General features: G+C 36.8%; 1 protein-coding gene across 3 annotated transcripts in view; it reads right to left on the reverse strand.

Moving 5' to 3' along the window:
* LOC145668831 (uncharacterized) overlaps positions 1-19,749 on the reverse strand; it is a 273,421-nt gene extending 253,672 nt beyond the window's left edge. For 2 of the 3 annotated variants that reach the window (XM_081737015.1, XM_081737011.1), the window contains exon 1: positions 19,214-19,749. The gene's annotated coding sequence lies outside the window, so the exon portion shown is untranslated. The remainder of the gene's footprint in view (positions 1-19,213) is intronic. The other variant, XM_081737016.1, reaches the window with a different exon arrangement.
* Positions 19,750-20,127: the final 378 nt, after the last annotated feature.

The following is a 20,127-nucleotide window of genomic DNA, read 5'->3' on the forward strand; positions in this document are numbered from 1 at the left end:
GGTATTTATGTATTTTGTGTTTGTACTACAGCTTCAATGTGTGCGTACCAACCGCACGAATTAATTCCTAGACCAAATATAAATATTTAGAACTGATCTGACAGCATTTAATTCTAAATGAGTGATTTGTAGAGGGCGAATGGTTTCCCCTACAAAATGGTGCAAAAGCTCATTCCATTAGACCTCCCTCTGAATTTAATTTTTATTATATTCCTGTGATTACTATACAAAATTAAATGCATGTATTCACTTACTTAATGTTTTGTTACTTTCACTTCATCAGGTTTGATATTGGGTATATACAAGGTAAGGTAATACCTTCGTACTTGTTCTATATTAAATAAGCGATTCCTCCACGCTACACATCGTCCCGAGTTCAAATCCTGGTGAAGGCATTGATCTCATTACGGTGGTCCGTATTCTACTACAAAACTGTAGGTCTATGTCAACAAATCAACAAACTTGGCACGCGAAAGCAGTCATTTCCATATTTAAGCAGGAGCGTCATTTGGAAAAAGCAGACGGCAGAACTGCTACACTGACTTTGAAAGTGAAATGAACCAAAATGTTGCAGTTTAACGTCCCACGATTATGCCCTTTAGGCTAACGGAAACGAATGATTACGGTAAGTGCATGATGATGGAAGACTCGGTAGAATTATAATGTGGGAGGAAACGGAAGAACCCCGACAAAACCCACCGACACCCAGACGATGTCCACCACAAACTTACTTGTCCGGGGATCGAACCAGCTGGGGACTCCACGCACCAGAGGCAAGCGCTCTTCCACTGAGCCACCGTGCTTCCCCTTATCCTGACTTTGGAAAATATATGTTTTTAAATAAATTATATATTAATAAAAAAGGTGAAATTCTTATGTCGCTAAAAATAAGACAATCAGAAAAGATGCTACCGGATGTATGACGGTGGAGTATGCTTTCACAAACAGAGAAATAACGGAGACAAATACGTTCAGAAAAGGGAAGTTGGAATTGAGGCAAAGAATGGAACATTTAAGTGTTTGCACTTACAAATAATATGAAAAAAAAAAAAAACTACGCTATAAGTATCGGAAGTCTTATTGAACGGCTACGTCCGTCTGCCTCAGAGCAAAAATGGAAAGAGATGTCCAGAAGCATTTTTTTAAACTGATTTATCGTCCCAAGAATATGTTTCATCCCATCTGTGAACTTTCTAGTCAAATTGAAGTGGCTGAAATTAACCATTTCCGGTTTCAATATTGATCGATATAGGTTCAGCGACTCAAGAAAACACCGCCTTCATCGTGCTACTAAAACCGGAAGTGATAAGTTTGCTACTATTACAGATTTCAATACTGATCTCCACAGAGCAAAAACGGTATGAGATAGGGGCAAGCGGGTTTCGGAATCAATCCAGCATCCAAAGAATTATTCCAACTCACCCGTAACCCTTTTTCAAACTGGAAGTGGAAGAAATTAAATATTTCCCGTTTTAACATTGATCGCCATAGAAAAATGGTAATAGGAAGCGACAAACATTATTTTTTGGAATCAGTTCAGTGTCTCAAGAAAAGGTACCATATTCACCTCCATCTCTTAAGTAAAGCTGGAAGTGATACAAATTTACTACTATTTCCGGTTCCACTATTCATATAAATAGAGCAGAAACGTTAAGAGATAGCGAAAAGCACTTATCTTGCAATCGATTAAGCATTCAAAGAGCTATGTTCCGTTTTCGATTTTATTTCTCTAGTGCAGCCGAAAGTTGTTGAAATATAATACCACTTCCGGTCTAAATATTAATTTTCATATAGCAAAAATGGTAAGACATACCAAGAAATGTCTTTTGATAGCCTAAAGCTTCAGTGTACCACATATAAATCTGACCTTGTTCAATGGCGTCGATTTCTCTGTAAATTTGGGGGGGGGGGACATTCAGATGCCATATATATAAGGATTTTAAGACAAAATGCATTCAAATTATGCCAAATATTGTATATTCATAAATACAATAAGGGGTCAGGGTAAGGGGAAAAATGAAGGAATGTCACGAAACTGCATTTTCGAGAAAACGGCGTTTTAATATTGAAAACCTCGTAAAAAGAATAGGGTTAGTTACATCTTTTACACCTTTTTACATGGACATTTTTACATCTATGCATGTATGGCATATACAGTCAAATAGAACTAAGAGTCACCAACAGATAGGACAAAGCACCCGAAAAAGCTCATACATGGACATTCCTTGTTTTTTCCCCTTACCCTTCACATGAGCTTTGGGGGGCCCGGGCCCCTCGGCCCCCCGGGATCGGTGCCCTTGCCCTTGTTCCTGTATTATAAATGGAAGTTATGACTTTGCATAGCTTGGAAGTTAACGTAGTTTCACAATGTCAAATGAAATTAACTTGTTTCTTTGGGCTTCATTACTCTCTTCTCGACACCTTGTTTCTGCCTGCTCCTTACTCTGTTTGTGTGATATACCGAAAAGGGAGCAGCAAAAACTGTGAAGTCACAACAGCAACAACAGCCAAAGACAAAACGGAGCTTGGGGGCACGATGGCTCACTGGAGAGCACTTACCATTGGTGTGTGGGGTTCCTGGTTCTATTCCTGGTCATGGAAGTTCGTAGCGGACAACATCGTGTCTGTGGGTTTTCTCGGGGAACTTCCGTATCCCCCACATTCTCATTCCACCACTTCCATCATTCACGTGCCTAAAATTATCGACTCCTTTAGTCTAAAGGGCATACTCGTAGGTCGTTGAACTGAAAGATTTCATTTCATTTTATTTCAAAATGGAGCTTCTGAACGGAAACTGTACAGAGCCACGACTTATTTAAACCCATTAATTCTGTTTCTCGTCTGTTAAGAGTAAGAAGGTAGTTTACATTGGTCGAACTTGGGATTCGAATTCAAGGTCTTCCTGTTTACAAGTCAAAAACCTAACCATTCCTTTACGCCAATTGCAAAGCTAGAAAGCTCTTCTTCGCACTCTCGAGTTCTCCTACTAATATTTGTTTCAGACGTAATATATTCTAATCTGCACGATGATCATTGTTGTCCTTTTGTTTTGGCAACCGCCAGCACAGGAAAAATTGCCAGTACCACCTGGCAGCTGATACACAACGTTCGGGTGCAGGATTTGCAGTGAAGAGGTCTTTTTGAAACTAATGACTCTGCTTCAAGATTGCAAGCACATTTTGGCAATTCATCCTTCAACATTATAGATTCAACTACTTCTTTCATCCAAACTATCAAAGTACGCTTCATACATAGGATTTTCAGCTGGGTAATTGAAGTGAACGTAAACGTGTTTTTATCATTCAAATTTATTTTTAAGATTTACGTTCTACGTTTTTTCCCCTCTAGTCTAGGCCAAAGCAGGTGATGTGAACTGAATGGAGAGAGACAACACATAACTCAAAAGCCCTGAGCGAGATTCGAACCTGTGACCAATAGGTGTTGTGATTGTGAGTCTATTGGTTTAGAGCGCTCGAACATACCAGTCGGCTTTCTACCAACCGAAACAACAGATATTTTGTGACTATAGTCTCTCCACGGTAAATTTTAACAATTTTTATTAACCTTGATGTGTGCTTTCTTTACCGTGTAGGGATATATATATATATATATATATATATTTAATTGAACGTACCAATGGTGTAAGTTTTACTTGCTACATCTCGTCGTCTCCGAGTAGTCCATCAAGGGTGATATAGCATTTAAACTACATTTATTATTGGAGTGTATTGCGTAATGACTTGCTATTTGATAAATGGTCTTCACTGTGTTTGTACAATACGAAGCAAAAAACCTGCAACATGAAAGTTTAAGTTCATTGTGAAACTACGCCAACAACATAGGCAACCAACCTAACGTCTTTGTGGCACTGATCACGCCAGGATAACCTTCGGCTACGTCCCCCTGCACACTTCGTTTGGAGCAAGAAATGCATAGACCACGTGACTACAAACCACAAATTTCTCACAAGATGGAGTAATAGATTGAGGTTCTTCTCATTTCTCTTCTCATTTTACATCCTCAGTTTTAAAGAGAGAGAAAGAGAAAAAGGTCAACGTGATAAAAACTAAATAAAGAGGAATATGCGAAATATAAAGGAAAAGAAAACGTGCGCATATATTGACAAATGACACATGCACTTCAAAGGAGACCACCTCAAATTTTGTTATGAACCATATATAATAACTGTGAGAATCAGCAAACCACAAAGACATAATTACACACAGTAAGTGTTATATAACACATATTTATTTAAACAAATAAAAATGCTTGCAGAAAGCTGAAAATGTCTTTAAAATCTCAACCATAACTGAAACAAGAGATTACTTCTCTATTGTTTTTCTTCGTAGCATCCATCTACATAGAGAAATGAGAAAGAGAGAACATCTTAAGAGATTCGCACGTATACAATATCGGAAACTGCTAAATGGAAAAAAATTACAGTCTTTGGATGGGATTCGAACGCAGAACCATAGTATTAGAAATCCCACACTCTACCGATGTAGCTAGTCTGACAGTAATACCCTGTTCCTCCATCATTACCTATGAAAGATGGAATGGAGTCTGCAGAAAACTACGTCTAACATGTCAACGACAGACCGCCTATAACCTATGTCTAATTGGTACTTAAAAAATCTAGTTCTACACGTGCATAGAAAAGTAAAATCAAATGAGTAGTTAGTACACATCACTTTGTCTGTCTCACTCTATCTCTGACTATAGAAATCGAGGAAGAAGAAAAAAGTATAGAGGTGAGAACACAGGAAGAACAAGCAAAAATATAAGTTGCAGGGAACTGAATATCAAGGAGAGAGAGAGAGAGAGAGAGAGAGACATAGAGACAGAGAGACAAATAGAGGGAACGGAGCAAATGATTTAATATACATCGGAAAAGAAGGTTCACAACTGTGCTATACATTTAATGTATTTAATACTCTGCAGGCCCGTATCCACGGGGGGCTAGGGGGCCGCCCCCCCCAAACTTTGGCTGGCCCCAATAAAGGTTTCACGATAGGCTTGCAAATGAACTATAATATGGTGATGAAGTATAATATGATTGGGTCGGTCTCCCCCTAACTTCGGCCGGCCCCCTCCCTAAATTTTTGGGCTGGCTACGGGCCTGATACTCTGTTTCTTCTAAATTGCTTGCTAGATGACAAATATTAATTTGTATAAACGTAGCAAATGCCCGCGTTGTCTTGTTTTCTTACTGTTTCAGTAATAGTGGAAAACGTGGTTTATGCAACATAATAAATTACTAATTTTCCCACAACAACCATGTAGATGTTGTTGATTTTGAGTTTAACGTGCGTTCAGCAGCGAGACTATATGAGACGTGGACCTACTTATTAACGTGGAATCCGAACCATATGAGCTGCTGCCGGGAATCGAAGCAACCATGTACTGTTGGTAAGAAATTTCTAAGCAAAAGAAAAACTGATCAGCAAAATACATAAAACGATAGTCCTGCAAACTATTACTTAAAGAGAATTTATTGTAAAATCAATACATCCATGTGGCGGTATATAGTCGTAAAGTGATTAGAAAACTTAATATTAAACTGTCGATCACATTGTTTTACTTATTTGAATTCAATGTCGTATAGATTCGGTTTTAGCTCTAGATTTCAGCGTTCTCACTTCGATTCTTAACTTGTTGGAAATATGCATTAATCGAAATTATAAAAGTATACGAAATTTAACTAGCTAAAAGAAGAGAATAACATAAAAATCCGTATTAGAGTACGTCGTCGCCAACATGTGCTTTTATTTCAGGGAGCATAAAGTCGAGATCAACATTTTTTTACCATTAAGTCGGCCTATAATTCGATGAATACCACCTCAACTTGCAGTCTCGCATATCCACCCCCAACAGTGAATCGTCACATGACCCATTCGCGTTGAACGGGCCATATATTGTGGATCAAACCGTCTTCCAGATGGGCGATACACACGTGTTGGCCCAAAGTTTCCAGTGGAAAATATTTTCTCATCTGTAAAGACAACAGTGTCCCAGTGACAAGTAATATCTAGCTCTGCAAACGCCAGTCTATCGACTTTGTGATCTTCTGTCAATATCTCCTTAACAGCAGCCCGGAAGGACCTTAATTAAGCCTGCGGCCCGAAGTCGCCGTCGGACTGTAGTTACATCACCTGGAAAGGCGGTAGACTGCTGCAGTTGTCGGGCACACATGAAAGGCTGTCGACAGCATTGATCAACTAATCGTTGGTCTTGTGCCGGTGAGGACACTCGTGGCCGACCACTTCCAGATTTTCGAGTTAGACTTTCAGTTTCCTCATATTTTTTCCACCACCTGAACGCTGTTGCACGATGCACGCCTAATCGAGCGCCTGCTTCAGGAACACTCAATCCCGCATGTTCAATAAGAGCGATAACACTCTCACGTACAGAATGATCATATTGCGCCATTCTTACACACCAAAGTAAAAGTGCTAAAAACGTCTTTGAATATAGGATAATGCACAATATTGCTATACATGACGTCGTATTATGAAAGACATGCGCAGAAGAAGTAGATGTGCCTGTAATCAACTGTTGTTGCACGCAAAAATACTCACTCGCTGTTAGTAACAAAATATTTTCCATTTTTTTAAAATCCAATACATTAGAATATAGCAGCAGTTACTATCTTTCAAGAACATAACTTCCATCGAGTGGTGGGCATAAACAAAAACTCGTAACTATGCAACAGTTAACTTCCCTCAAAACCCCCGAAGCACTTTACAGATTTAATCTGATTTATTTGTGCAATTTAGATACATATAAGATTAGAACTTGTCCGGGAAATTTGTTCATACTCGTCTAAAACAGTTCTATTCTATTATTCGCCACTCGTATACATTATATGACAAACAACAAAACAGAAACAGGTAAAGTGCAAATACTCTAGACAATATTTTTCAAAACATACTAGAGAATTAAGATATAGCCGAGCGGTTTAGTAGAGTAGTCTACTACCTCCGCCTTCTCGTGTTCAAACCCACCTGAGGTTTGTGTCTATTCTCTGTTTCCTTTTTTTTTTTCTTGTGCTTTCACAACGAACGTTTTTTTCTATAATTCCTATAAGCTATGACTTGCAAACCCTAAACAAAATACACATGTTTATTGTAATACTCTAATCCGGATTTTTATGTTATTCTCTTCTTTTAGCTAGTTAAATTTCGTATACTTTTATAATTTCGATTAATGCATATTTCCAACAAGTTAAGAATCGAAGTGAGAACGCTGAAATCTAGAGCTAAAACCGAATCTATACGACATTGAATTCAAATAAGTAAAACAATGTGATCGACAGTTTAATATTAAGTTTTCTAATCACTTTACGACTATATACCGCCACATGGATGTATTGATTTTACAATAAATTCTCTTTAAGTAATAGTTTGCAGGACTATCGTTTTATGTATTTTGCTGATCAGTTTTTCTTTTGCTTAGAAATTTCTTACCAACAGTACATGGTTGCTTCGATTCCCGGCAGCAGCTCATATGGTTCGGATTCCACGTTAATAAGTAGGTCCACGTCTCATATAGTCTCGCTGCTGAACGCACGTTAAACTCAAAATCAACAACATCTACATGGTTGTTGTGGGAAAATTAGTAATTTATTATGTTGCATAAACCACGTTTTCCACTATTACTGAAACAGTAAGAAAACAAGACAACGCGGGCATTTGCTACGTTTTTACAAATTAATATTTGTCATCTAGCAAGCAATTTAGAAGAAACAGAGTATTCAATACATTAAATTTATAGCACAGTTGTGAACCTTCTTTTCCGATGTATATTAAATCATTTGCTCCGTTCCCTCTATTTTTCTCTCTGTCTCTATGTCTCTCTCTCTCTCCTTGATATTCAGTTCCCTGCAACTTATATTTTTGCTTGTTCTTCCTGTGTTCTCACCTCTATACTTTTTTCTTCTTCCTCGATTTCTATAGTCAGAGATAGAGTGAGACAGACAAAGTGATGTGTACTAACTACTCATTTGATTTTACTTTTCTATGCACGTGTAGAACTAGATTTTTTAAGTACCAATTAGACATAGGTTATAGGCGGTCTGTCGTTGACATGTTAGACGTAGTTTTCTGCAGACTCCATTCCATCTTTCATAGGTAATGATGGAGGAACAGGGTATTACTGTCAGACTAGCTACATCGGTAGAGTGTGGGATTTCTAATACTATGGTTCTGCGTTCGAATCCCATCCAAAGACTGTAATTTTTTCCATTTAGCAGTTTCCGATATTGTATACGTGCGAATCTCTTAAGATGTTCTCTCTTTCTCATTTCTCTATGTAGATGGATGCTACGAAGAAAAACAATAGAGAAGTAATCTCTTGTTTCAGTTATGGTTGAGATTTTAAAGACATTTTCAGCTTTCTGCAAGCATTTTTATTTGTTTAAATAAATATGTGTTATATAACACTTACTGTGTGTAATTATGTCTTTGTGGTTTGCTGATTCTCACAGTTATTATATATGGTTCATAACAAAATTTGAGGTGGTCTCCTTTGAAGTGCATGTGTCATTTGTCAATATATGCGCACGTTTTCTTTTCCTTTATATTTCGCATATTCCTCTTTATTTAGTTTTTATCACGTTGACCTTTTTCTCTTTCTCTCTCTTTAAAACTGAGGATGTAAAATGAGAAGAGAAATGAGAAGAACCTCAATCTATTACTCCATCTTGTGAGAAATTTGTGGTTTGTAGTCACGTGGTCTATGCATTTCTTGCTCCAAACGAAGTGTGCAGGGGGACGTAGCCGAAGGTTATCCTGGCGTGATCAGTGCCACAAAGACGTTAGGTTGGTTGCCTATGTTGTTGGCGTAGTTTCACAATGAACTTAAACTTTCATGTTGCAGGTTTTTTGCTTCGTATTGTACAATCATTTTTATCAATTTATAGTTGTTATATTTCGAATAATGTTATCACTAAAGTAGTGTTTGAGATCTGAGACTTGGGTGAACTAGTGTTGCCTGCAAGACTAGTGAAATATCTTGTTTCATCTCGAAAACATACGAAAATTGTCATGAATCTTAAGAATTATTTCTATTGCTCAAGATTGAAGAGTAAGTTTTTTTTTTTTTTAAGTTTAATCACCGCCCGCTGGACGGTCGCTCGAGCGAACCTCCCTCCAGCAGGCAGTGGTTTAGTTTAATGTTTTAGTGTTCTCGCCTTGTATGCGGGAAAATTGAGCCCAATTCCCAACACAGACACTGTGTGAGTTGGAACTAAGTCCACGTATCGCACAATCTCAGCCTCAATTCTACGTTATGATTCAAACATTGTATTAAGCCTTTGTTCTTCAAGTTGTTACGGAAACTGAATTAAATTTGTGCTACACTCAAACAAAAGAGATCTTATTGTACTTTACTCCAAGGCAGAGCAAATTTCAGTCATACTGTTGTTTCGTGATCTACAAGAAGTAAGACTCAACTCGTATTGTAACGATGTCAATATGAGAAATAGAGGAAAACAGATATTTTTTACTCATCATTTGTATAGGTTGATTCTACGAAATTCCAAATAAAAAAAAATGCGACTGGGACGAAGATCGAAGTTGGGTCTCCAGCTTACAGTGGCGATATGCTAACTATTACGCAACCGAGTCGTTTCGCCGACTAGTATAATTTATCTGGGAAAAGACTATGGTACTGGTTAAGCCGGAAATTCGAATTCCATCCCCTGCCCAGTCGCAGTTCTTTTACTCCTTGATTTTATGCAACAAAGCCAAATTTCTGACGACGTGCTCACTTTGACATCTTTTATTGTTTATTTGTTTGATATAAAATGTTATTTCATATCATAATTATTATATATATTTCAACAGCTGGTAGAAATTAATTAGTGACTGTGCGTTCGAGCAGTCTGAAGTCAGGGGGTACAATACCCACTGGTATAGCGATTACCTCTAGTGCTAGGGTCCCTGGCTTGATCCCAATATACGTGTTTGTGTCCGTCGATTTTTTCGGGGTTTTACCGTTTCCTCCCACAGTATTAATCCACCAATTATTCCGTAACCATTAAATTTAATTGATCACCCGTCTTCTGTAGCCTAAGGATATAATAATCGTAGGACATGAAACTACAAAACAATCTCATTTTTCGGTCTACAGTATGAGACTGCCGACAGCAAGATTCGTCTGTCGCAGGTTCCATACCCGCTCACATTAATCTTGTGTACTGTCCTTTTACTATTTTCCTATTACCATTGCTCATTTTCTCATCGTCTTCTTTAGCCTACAGGATATCGTACGACATGGTAAAATAGGGAGAGGAAAATTAAAATGTGAGAATATATCACAGATTCTAGTAACTAATTTTCTCTGCCTTAATACATGTAAAGCCAAGTATACGCTATGCATAATAAAACAAAAATGTCCACTATTGGGAGATGTACACCAGTTGAGAAAGACAAACACATCTCCGTACATAACGGAATACAGCACATTGATTTTATTTTCTTCTTCCTCTTCGGTGTTTCTTGACAGTCATCTTGGAATTGTCCTCCAGCACTGTGAACTGAGATCCTAATGAGCTTACCTGAGTAACTCTGCGTTTAGCACCACTTCCATTCTTCATGCTAGTTTTTCCCTTGTACTCAACTCCCAAATTGATGCATGGAGTTACATTACTGATACATGAACACGTAAGCACATCACACAAACACAAAACCCATCATTAACATATTTCCGATTCGACACCAGTTTCAACATTTTGCTCACTACTTGTCACATCGCAATATTGCTCCGGAAATAAGGTAAATATCTACACTCTCGCTACGAATTTGGAGTTACATAAAGGAAAATTTTATCAAACAGTATAATAAAGATGGAGCCACGGTAGCTCAGTGGTAGAGCTTTCACCTCTGCTGCACGGGTCCTTTGTTCGGTCCCAGCTCGCGCAAAGTGAACCTTGTGGTGGACAAACACCGTGTGCGTGGGTTTCCTCGGGGTTCTCCCCTTTCTTCCCACTTGATTTATTCCCCCACTGCATTCATTTCTCATCATCACCATCTCCTTTAGCCTGGCCGGCATAAGCGTGGTATGTAAAACTTAAAGTATAATAAAGAAAATAAATACTATTCTCTATGGTCAATGGTTGAACTCCTCCATGGTTTTCATTCCCTCCTCTGGTGCAAGAAGCATAGATTCGATTCCCGGAAGTACATATGGTCAGGGCCGGATTTAGGGGGGTGCAAAGGTGCACGTGCACCACCACCCTCGTTGTAACTATACACTACTTAAGTGAGAAGCTAGCAGTGAGTTTTGTAAAATCAATAGTTTCAGTCAATTTTCTGAAGGCTGAAGGAAAAGGATTCACCGAGAGCAGACACTCAGCATTTCTAGGGCAATTACTCATTCACACCACAGATGCCTAAAGGCATTTTAAAACTCAAATTTAATTCAAATGTGCTGGTAGTTAGCTGGTGATGTGGATCCAGCGCTGCATATGATTCGTTGCTTGGATTGGAGTTTAAATTCGCTTTCAGCACCGACGCAATAAAAGATGTAGGCCTGCAATTTACCCTAGGATCCAATAAACATACGAGACCCCACTGGGAATCGAACCTTAGTCTGAAGTACCGAAGACGAGTAAGTTTACCATATAACCAGGAGGAACTTGGGTACATGTGGTTCGTATCCATCTGTCACACTGGAGGTCCAGTCTCTGACAGTTCTAGTACTGAAAAGTAACTTTAAATTGCAAAATCTGACTGTATACTTTCTATCTGATAATACCTCCCAGCCGAAAGCCAGTCGTCTTGCTTGTATCTCCTTAGGTTATCACGAAGATTTAACATTTTCTAATAATTATTAAGACACTTACTGTAATATTCTCCAATATACCAGCTTTGCCTTTTTACACAGATACAGAGATGATGCCAAGTGTTTAAGTGGCAAAACTGTCACAAGTTAATAGTTTATAAAATAAAATTGGTTTTCTTAGCTCAGCGATTCATTTTTTTAATTATTATACACTTTTACGCCTGTAAGTCAGGTTCATATTTTACCTCTCTTTTACTTCTGTTGTCAGAGCAAAGAATTTTTATCCATAACTTCTCATCCAAGTATTCACCTACTGTTCGCAAGGAAATAAGTATAAAACGTTACCTCCTGATTTTAAACAAGTACGTGATTAGTTCCATTTGATACATTATTCTTTGTTGATACATCCGCTGGAGTACTGTGGTTTCAGTGTGAAATTATCAAATACAAACAGATCATAGCTTTAGCATAAATGCTTCGGTTTAAAGACAGAAAAAAAAAACATGTTGAGCATAATACAATACTTTAAAAGAAATCGCAATCTTCGCTTTAGTTTGCTTACAGTTTTTAAAGGAATATTACATCTGCGACTGGGCGCCTGAAAAAGATAAATTTCCGTGGGAAACATGGCAGACCAGTGGTATAACTCTCACCTCTGCTTCAAGGATCCTTAGTTCGATCCAGGGGCGTCATTTAGGAGGCAGGGAGGGGCATTTGCCCCCCCTGAGTTTGAGGTGCATATAGATTTTATCAATAGAATAGTAGTAAATCAGTGAAAATCGCGAAATTTTACTTATATCAAGGGGTCTTGCCCCCCCAAGCAAAATCTGAAATGACGCTCCTGGTTCGATCCCAGCCCATCAGTTTGTGGTAGAGAACATAATGTCCGTGGGTTGCTCCATTTCGTCCCACATTCTCATTCCACAAATTCTTGTATAATTATTCATTTTCATTAATCGTCATCAAAACGTAGGACGTGGAACAACAGACTTCATTTCATTTTCAATCTAAATTTCACAAGACAATCTATTGTAAACGTTTTTTGACTTAAGTTTTATTCTGTAGAGTAGGTACAGAACCTAACATGGTTAAATTGAACCCAAACCTTTCCACACATATAACAAATACTTACCGTGTAAGTTTAAATGCTGGAAAGTTAATACTGCAATGACAAATATATACTTATTCCTAATTATCTGTGAAGTTACTCTTACCTGACCTGATGTCATACATAATACTCATACCTATTCGTTATTGTACTTCGATACTTTGCTCGAGAAATGTCTTAACGAGGTCAAATAATCTATCGAAAATTAACTACAATATTCTTCACACAAGCTTCAATATATATATATAGTAGCCCTTGGCTAGCTGAGGGCTCCGCCCCCAGGCATTCGAGTTTGTTCGGCCTACGGCCTCCCACCTCTTGAACCCACAATTCTATCGTCTCTTTTCCTATTTTTAACTATCTAAAAGATAAGATTTTGTAGCCCAAGAAAACACCCATTTAAATATCATAGGAATTTTTTCCATTCCCCTTTAGAGCCCTAAAAAAAAGTAAAAATATTCATTTTTTGGCAATTTTCCTGTGGGTTAGTCCCGGAAGGCTATAATCATGCCAAATTACATCATTCTAATCCTGCCGGAAGTTCCTAAACATTTTGTAGAAGACGTCCCATATAAATAACATGGGATTTTTCAGTTCTCCATAAAACCACTCTACGATTGATAATTTTTATTTCTGATGATTTACTTAGGTAACGGAAACGTACAAGCATACCGAATTTCAAGTTTTTATTCCAATTCTACGTATGTAAAACATGAGATTATAGGTCAAAAAAAAGGCCCATTTAAATAACATGGGGAAATTTTTCATCCTCTTTTTAGACCCCCTAGAAGTTAAAAATATTCACTTTTGGCAATTTTCCTGTGGGTTAGTTCCGGAAAGCTACAACCATGCCAAATTTAATCATTGTAGCCCTACAGGAAGTGCTCAATAATTTGTCAGCTCATGTAGTTTTATATATAGTTAAGATATATATATATAGACAAATATAGATATCTGAATCCCCAAATATAGAAGTGTACTACTTTTTTATTTAGTTCAATTTATAGAAATCAATTTAGTGATAGTTATCAAGGATTTTTTTTTTTTTTTTAAGTTTAACGTGTTTTAGGCTGAGACGGATAATCAATGAAAGTTACTGAATGTGATATTTTTTGTGTGTGTGTGTGATTTCATACCGGAAATCGAACACAGGACCATGCCCATCAAAGGCGAACTCGGTAGCCACTAGAGGAGCTGGAACGACTTATTAAGGAAATAACACGCAGAAAATGACTCTATCTTCAGATAACACAGTAAAATGCAAATTTAATGCAGGTACTTTTCTATCTTGAAGTACGCTGCAGTAAAAGTGTACTGCTCTATTTTGAAGTTTACTGAATAGCAGTATGTTAACGATAAAGACAGATTTCCTGTGAAGTCAGGATTCGTTACACGAAGACTTCAATGTATTTCGTTCTCATAAATGTCCTAATGAAAATTTATTCCGCTTATTTGGCTCATCTACAGAAACTGATTACGGCATAGTTTCATTCATTAAATACAAAGTATAAAGAAATATACAATTAGAAACAACTTTTATTTATTTATTGTAATACCAATTCTTCCTTTATAATGGAGAACTTACTAATTTAGTTTTCAAGTCCCTCATACTTTACTTTCATCGGTCACATATGCAGAAAATAGTCTGTATATTGTGAGCGGGAAGTTTCCTCAGAATTGCCTATCATTTTACAATTTCATTAAATATTTTATCATCATTCACTCCAGTTCATGATAGCTTCCTTCACACCGTAAAAGAGTATAAAGAGCGCAAAACAATTAAGATATAATCTAGTTTCAAATACAGTCTAGTTCACTGAAGACAAGAGGAAGATTCTCTTAGTAATATCTCAACACAAACGGATATTTATAATTAGTTTACCTTTGAATTTATTTCATTTTCATCATTATTGCCCTGTCATCATCTCAGATCAGCAATCTCTCGGCTGGTTTGACTTAGTTTTCCATCCTTCCCTATTCTGTATTAGACTTTTCCTTTCTTTCTAGTTCTCCTTCTCGTATCTTGTAGTATTGGGTTCGTATGTTTCAATCGTGGCCTTCCTCTGGGTACTTTTTCTTCTATCATTCCCTTCATAGATAGTGGTGGTTCCTTCATGTCTCATAATGTGTCCAATCATCCTTTCTCGTCTTTTCGAAATATTCTTCCCTATTCTTCTTTTCCCCCTACCCTTTTCAATACTCTCTCATTTGGTATCTTGTCCTTCCCTCTTCTTCTGGAGTTCATACCTTACATCCATACAAATGTCACATTCCACACATGTGCTTTCATCAGCCTTTTTTTCAGTTCCATTCCGATGCTTCCGTTTAGAAACTTATTCCTCTTCAATCCTTCTTCGCCTGAGCTATTCTGGATCTTACATTTGTTTGCACCTGTTATCGCTCGTTATTTTACTACCTAAGTAACAGAATACCTGCACTTCTACTAGATGATCTCCTATCTTGATCATTTTTGTGGTTGTGTTTTCCTTGCCCTGTAAAAATTATAGAAGCGAAGAATCATCTAAGAAATGAAATCAAGTTAAGTTGTATTGTATTACGTCAAGATGACCATAACAAGTAGTAGTACCCAACAGAGCTCGAAATCATCCATAAGGATTGACAGATATTATGTATGATATATACAAACGCTAATTATAATTCACTGATATGTATCCCACATTCATCAGCAAGGAAATGATAGATTTCGTCTTGTAATTATGACTTTGGTAGGTCCTTGGAGTAATGAGTTCATTCTCTTCTTCTTAATTTTCAGTTTGGGTCAGGAAATGTTTCTTCCAGGTTTCTCGATTTTCAACTTCCTCTTTTACTCCCAATATTTTCTTTTATTTTTCAAATCATCGATCACATGTGTTCTTCTTCTCCCTATTCTTTGCTTTCCTTCTATGGCGGTATGAAGAAGACAATTTCTTCGCACGATGTGTCCAATCCAATTGGCCTTTCAACGAACGATGGTGGCTAGAAGCGCCTTCTTCTCTCTCATCCGTTTTAAAACCTCTTCATTTTTTACTCTTTCTGTCCATTTTATCTTCTCCATCTTCCTCCAAGATCACATTTGGAAGTTCTCTAAATATTTCTTCTCTAACTTTCGTAATGTCCAAGTCTCTCAAAAATAAAGTCCAATGCTCCAATGCTCCACTTGATCAATTTCTTTAGTCCAATATTAAGGCTGTTAGTGAAGAGTGGCCTTTTCTTGTTGAATGCTTCTTTGGCTATGGCAATTCTCGACCTGATCTCTATGGTGCAGTAAGCGTCCTTCGTCAAAATACTTCCCAGATATTTGAAATGGTTAACCTTCTCAAGTACTCTGTGATCTGACCCTAAGTGCGCATTTCAACGGGATTAAATTCTAATGTCGTCCTGGGAGGAGGAGCTCAAATATTATCTTTGATGAGAGAGAATAGTTTAAAAAATTCACCCGTATCTCAGTAACTGACCAAAGAACATATCAAGAGAGACGGGGCCAAACAAAAGTAACTAAACAATACTAACTAGACTACTCACATTTCGTAAGCGTATAATGCTAAGATGCTGTTAAAATTATTACTAAAAATACATATTTTATGTGACTGATGAAGTTTACTTTTCAACTAAACAATTTGGTAAAGCCTCCTGCCCTTATGACACTGACGCGAGGGTTCAGTCAACTCGGATTCCCCTTGAGTTTAATCCCTGAACATATAATATACAACTCATGATATGCAGCTACTATGCGATAATTTCTACTACAATCCTTCTTGCAAACTTACATACTGCGTGAATAATCTATTGCAGGTATCTGAAGGCCAAGTATAAGAGAAAGTCGCATTCTTTTTCTAAGTTGCTTTACAACTAATTGTATTGTTCATCACTAATACAAATAACTTTCCTCCAATACTTTTTTATTATTATTAAAGAAGTAACGAAGCTAAAGAATCTTTGAGTAACGGTTCACACACTAGGCATCATACACTTAAGCTAAGATGATTTTAGTTTTTCTTAAGTGTACTAACATTGAAAATGTTTGAATTAGACAATTAAGACATACATACATATATATAATTACTAGACACTCTCGGTTAAACATAATTACGAGATTAATTTTAATTAATGTAATTTAAGTGGTTACTTGTATACATTAGAAAAGTATATTGTCATACATATATCTAAAACTAACCATTGAGGTTACAAACGTAAAAAGTAGACTTGTCTGCATAAGAAATGTACAGTTAAATATGTAAAGAACTTTGCTTTTCTGTTCTTTCTTTTAAAAAGAAACACTATTACATTTATTCTAACTGGCTTCAAATCGAACTATTTCATTATGTTAAGATGCTCCGAGTTTATTTACTTATTTTTCCGCCTTAGGAACTACTAATTCATGGCTTCGCCACTTGCCTCACGATACAGATATAGTTGATAAGCCATACACACATATATATATACCGGTAAACATAACAATATAGACGTATAATTAACACAATCATAGTGAAACTATATCTTCCTCTGTCAGTAAATAAATCTAATTTGAAGTGCAAGGGATATATATGAAAATTCATCAGTTCTCACGATTAAATTGTGCTGCTCGTAAGTCTTACAGGTTACAAACATTTATTTCGGCTATAAAAAAATTAATTTTCGAAATGTAAAGAACTGAAGAGTTTACTTACATGCTAAACTAGTTTGCCTATTTAAAAAAAAAAAAAAAAAAAAAAAAAAAAAAAACCACAAAGATCAGCATAATTTCAAGTACCATTTGAAGTTTTTTTTTTTTTTTTAATTGAGTTATACTCCCCAGGTAAACTCTAGGGATTGTGTTCTGCAGAAAGGGGACCAAAATTTACAGGAGAAACACACTGGTAGAACTATTGGTGTAGTTTTACTATACGGATCCACAGATTGTAAAATGTACAGAAAAATTTGATGTCGAGAACAGAACCCAACCAACATCTGCGGGGCTTCTAACCCGTTCCTACTAATATTTCTACTCCCAATCCTCCTCCTACTACTACTACTTATACTATGGATCCGTATAGTAAAACTGCACGGAACTCTTTCTGAAGTATATAGTGAGAAGAAAATCGTGTGAAAGTTTTTGTTTGTAATAATAAAATGTTCAATATAGAGCATGTGTACGTTGCACTATCCTCGCTTACCCGCATACCCACCGTCACTCATGCGCCTCATATAGACGCACCCTCGAAGCTCCTTCCTCATCCTGCACGGACACGGTTAGTAGTTACCTAGCACAGATTGGTTTATGTTTTACGCTACATATCCACACGATATATTTACAACTGTAACGGGTAAGCTTTGACAGCGATACTCACCCAGTACTGCTACTCTTCCCTTAATAATAAAAAAAAAAAGCAGCCCTTGTGCCGCATAGTAGGTCCACTATGCTAAGCTTCAGACCAGATAGTTTAGATTTTATATTTCAGGATCTACTCTCCGGCACTTAATCCCATTATTTTTTAATCAAAAGTTGCAAAATTACGTACAATTTTGCACCAGAACTATTGGATTCCCTCTGCGGAATCAAGATAAAGGAACTGACTCTTAGTTCCTTAATTCATGACTATCCTTCTAGCTCATCGAGCAGAACAATGTTACACGATTTATTTTCCGTCTCCTTTCCGTATGTTGAAATTTATTTATCCCTCCCCTTTCTTAATAATACTCCTTGCGTTCATATTGAACTTTCTTCCCTTACACTGAAATGCATTATAATTTCGCACTTTCATAAACATTTTCTTAAATTACATTGTACAAACTTGTTGTCATGGTTGTAGTTAGACTTTCTCAATTATGTTTTCAACCATAAGGGTACACCAAATTTACACGAACTAACTTTGGCGAGAAACGAAGATGGTGCAAAGTATATTAATTAGCCCTATACTCTTGCCTCTGATCCTAAAATATTGTTGAAAAATTAAGAATTATCGATAATACTGAAAATGTGTCAGAAAAATAACTATTTAGCCTCAACATACCATCGAACAATTATTAAACGAATGTTACAACATTACTGGTTCACATACTGATTCACAACAGTAGTGTTAATAAATGTTATTCCATGTAAAAAGCTGAAATAAACATTTATCAAAAATGAAAAATATTTATCGCTTATCTCCGGGAGCACGACTCATATGTACCGTGAGGCTACCTAATGTACTAGGGGAAACAATTCACTATGAACGAAATATTTCTACTGACTACATTTTATCAAACAGATCTAATCCAACAAATAGTAACTAATAATCCATTCATTACATAAAACTACTAAGAATATATATAGTTCCATGAAATTTTACTTGGACATACCTTCAAAATTCGTTTGAAGCGTACACACTCGCACACATCCTCCACTCGCCAGTGCAAACTTCTCTCAAATACTCGTACGTGTGTTCCCTCACAGTCTCAGACTGATTTCTGAATACGAGATATAAAATCGATGCTCCTCCTCCCAACGAAAACTACAACACAAGCATACAGTTCATATTCCTGCAAGAACAGCAAGTTCTTAATACAATCAATCAATTCATTTTTGTTGTTCAATGACTATTTCAGATGAAATGAATCAATTCTTTCCTTTACGAGTAAGAACCTCCCCACAAGCACTTCATTAGCACTGCAAGTCAGTCTTCTGTAAATTCGCTTTTCTTTTGTTCACGCAGGCAGGATAGTAAGATTAGGCCACAAAAACCAGACGATGATGGTAATCGTCTTGGGGACAAAACAAACAGGTCCATTTAAAATCTAAATTGCCTGGGACAAGATTTTCTTCGATTAATTCAAAATGCTAAACAAAAGCAAAAGACATGAAAACTATTTGTCTCTTAAAAGAGAAAGCTCACGTCACTACCGTATTCCACCATTACGAAACCGTGGCTTTCCAATCAGGGAAGGAAATCAGAAAGAAAAAGTAGATTTGGACTGTTTTATAGCAATTTAGCACTCTCAAAGTAGAAAAGTCCCCAAGAAATGATCGGCGTGCGCATTACTCTTCAACTATTGTAATGCAAGATAAAAATATAACATATTTCTTAGTATTAAGCTGAGAAACTGCCTAGGTGCAGGGAGAGAGAGAGAGAGAGAGAAAAGAGAAGAAAAAAATAAAAAAATAATCTCACATTGCCACGTACTGGTTTCACTGCGAGCTTTCCAAGGTTAATATAGCAAGCTGTGAAGATTTTTTAAATGTATATAAAAATGTTATTTAACAGCATCAAATATAT

The sequence above is a fragment of the Thermobia domestica genome, chromosome 13 (assembly GCF_964235325.1).
Source record: "Thermobia domestica chromosome 13, izTheDome1.hap1.1, whole genome shotgun sequence".
In the NCBI taxonomy this organism is placed as follows: Eukaryota; Metazoa; Arthropoda; class Insecta; order Zygentoma; family Lepismatidae; genus Thermobia; species Thermobia domestica.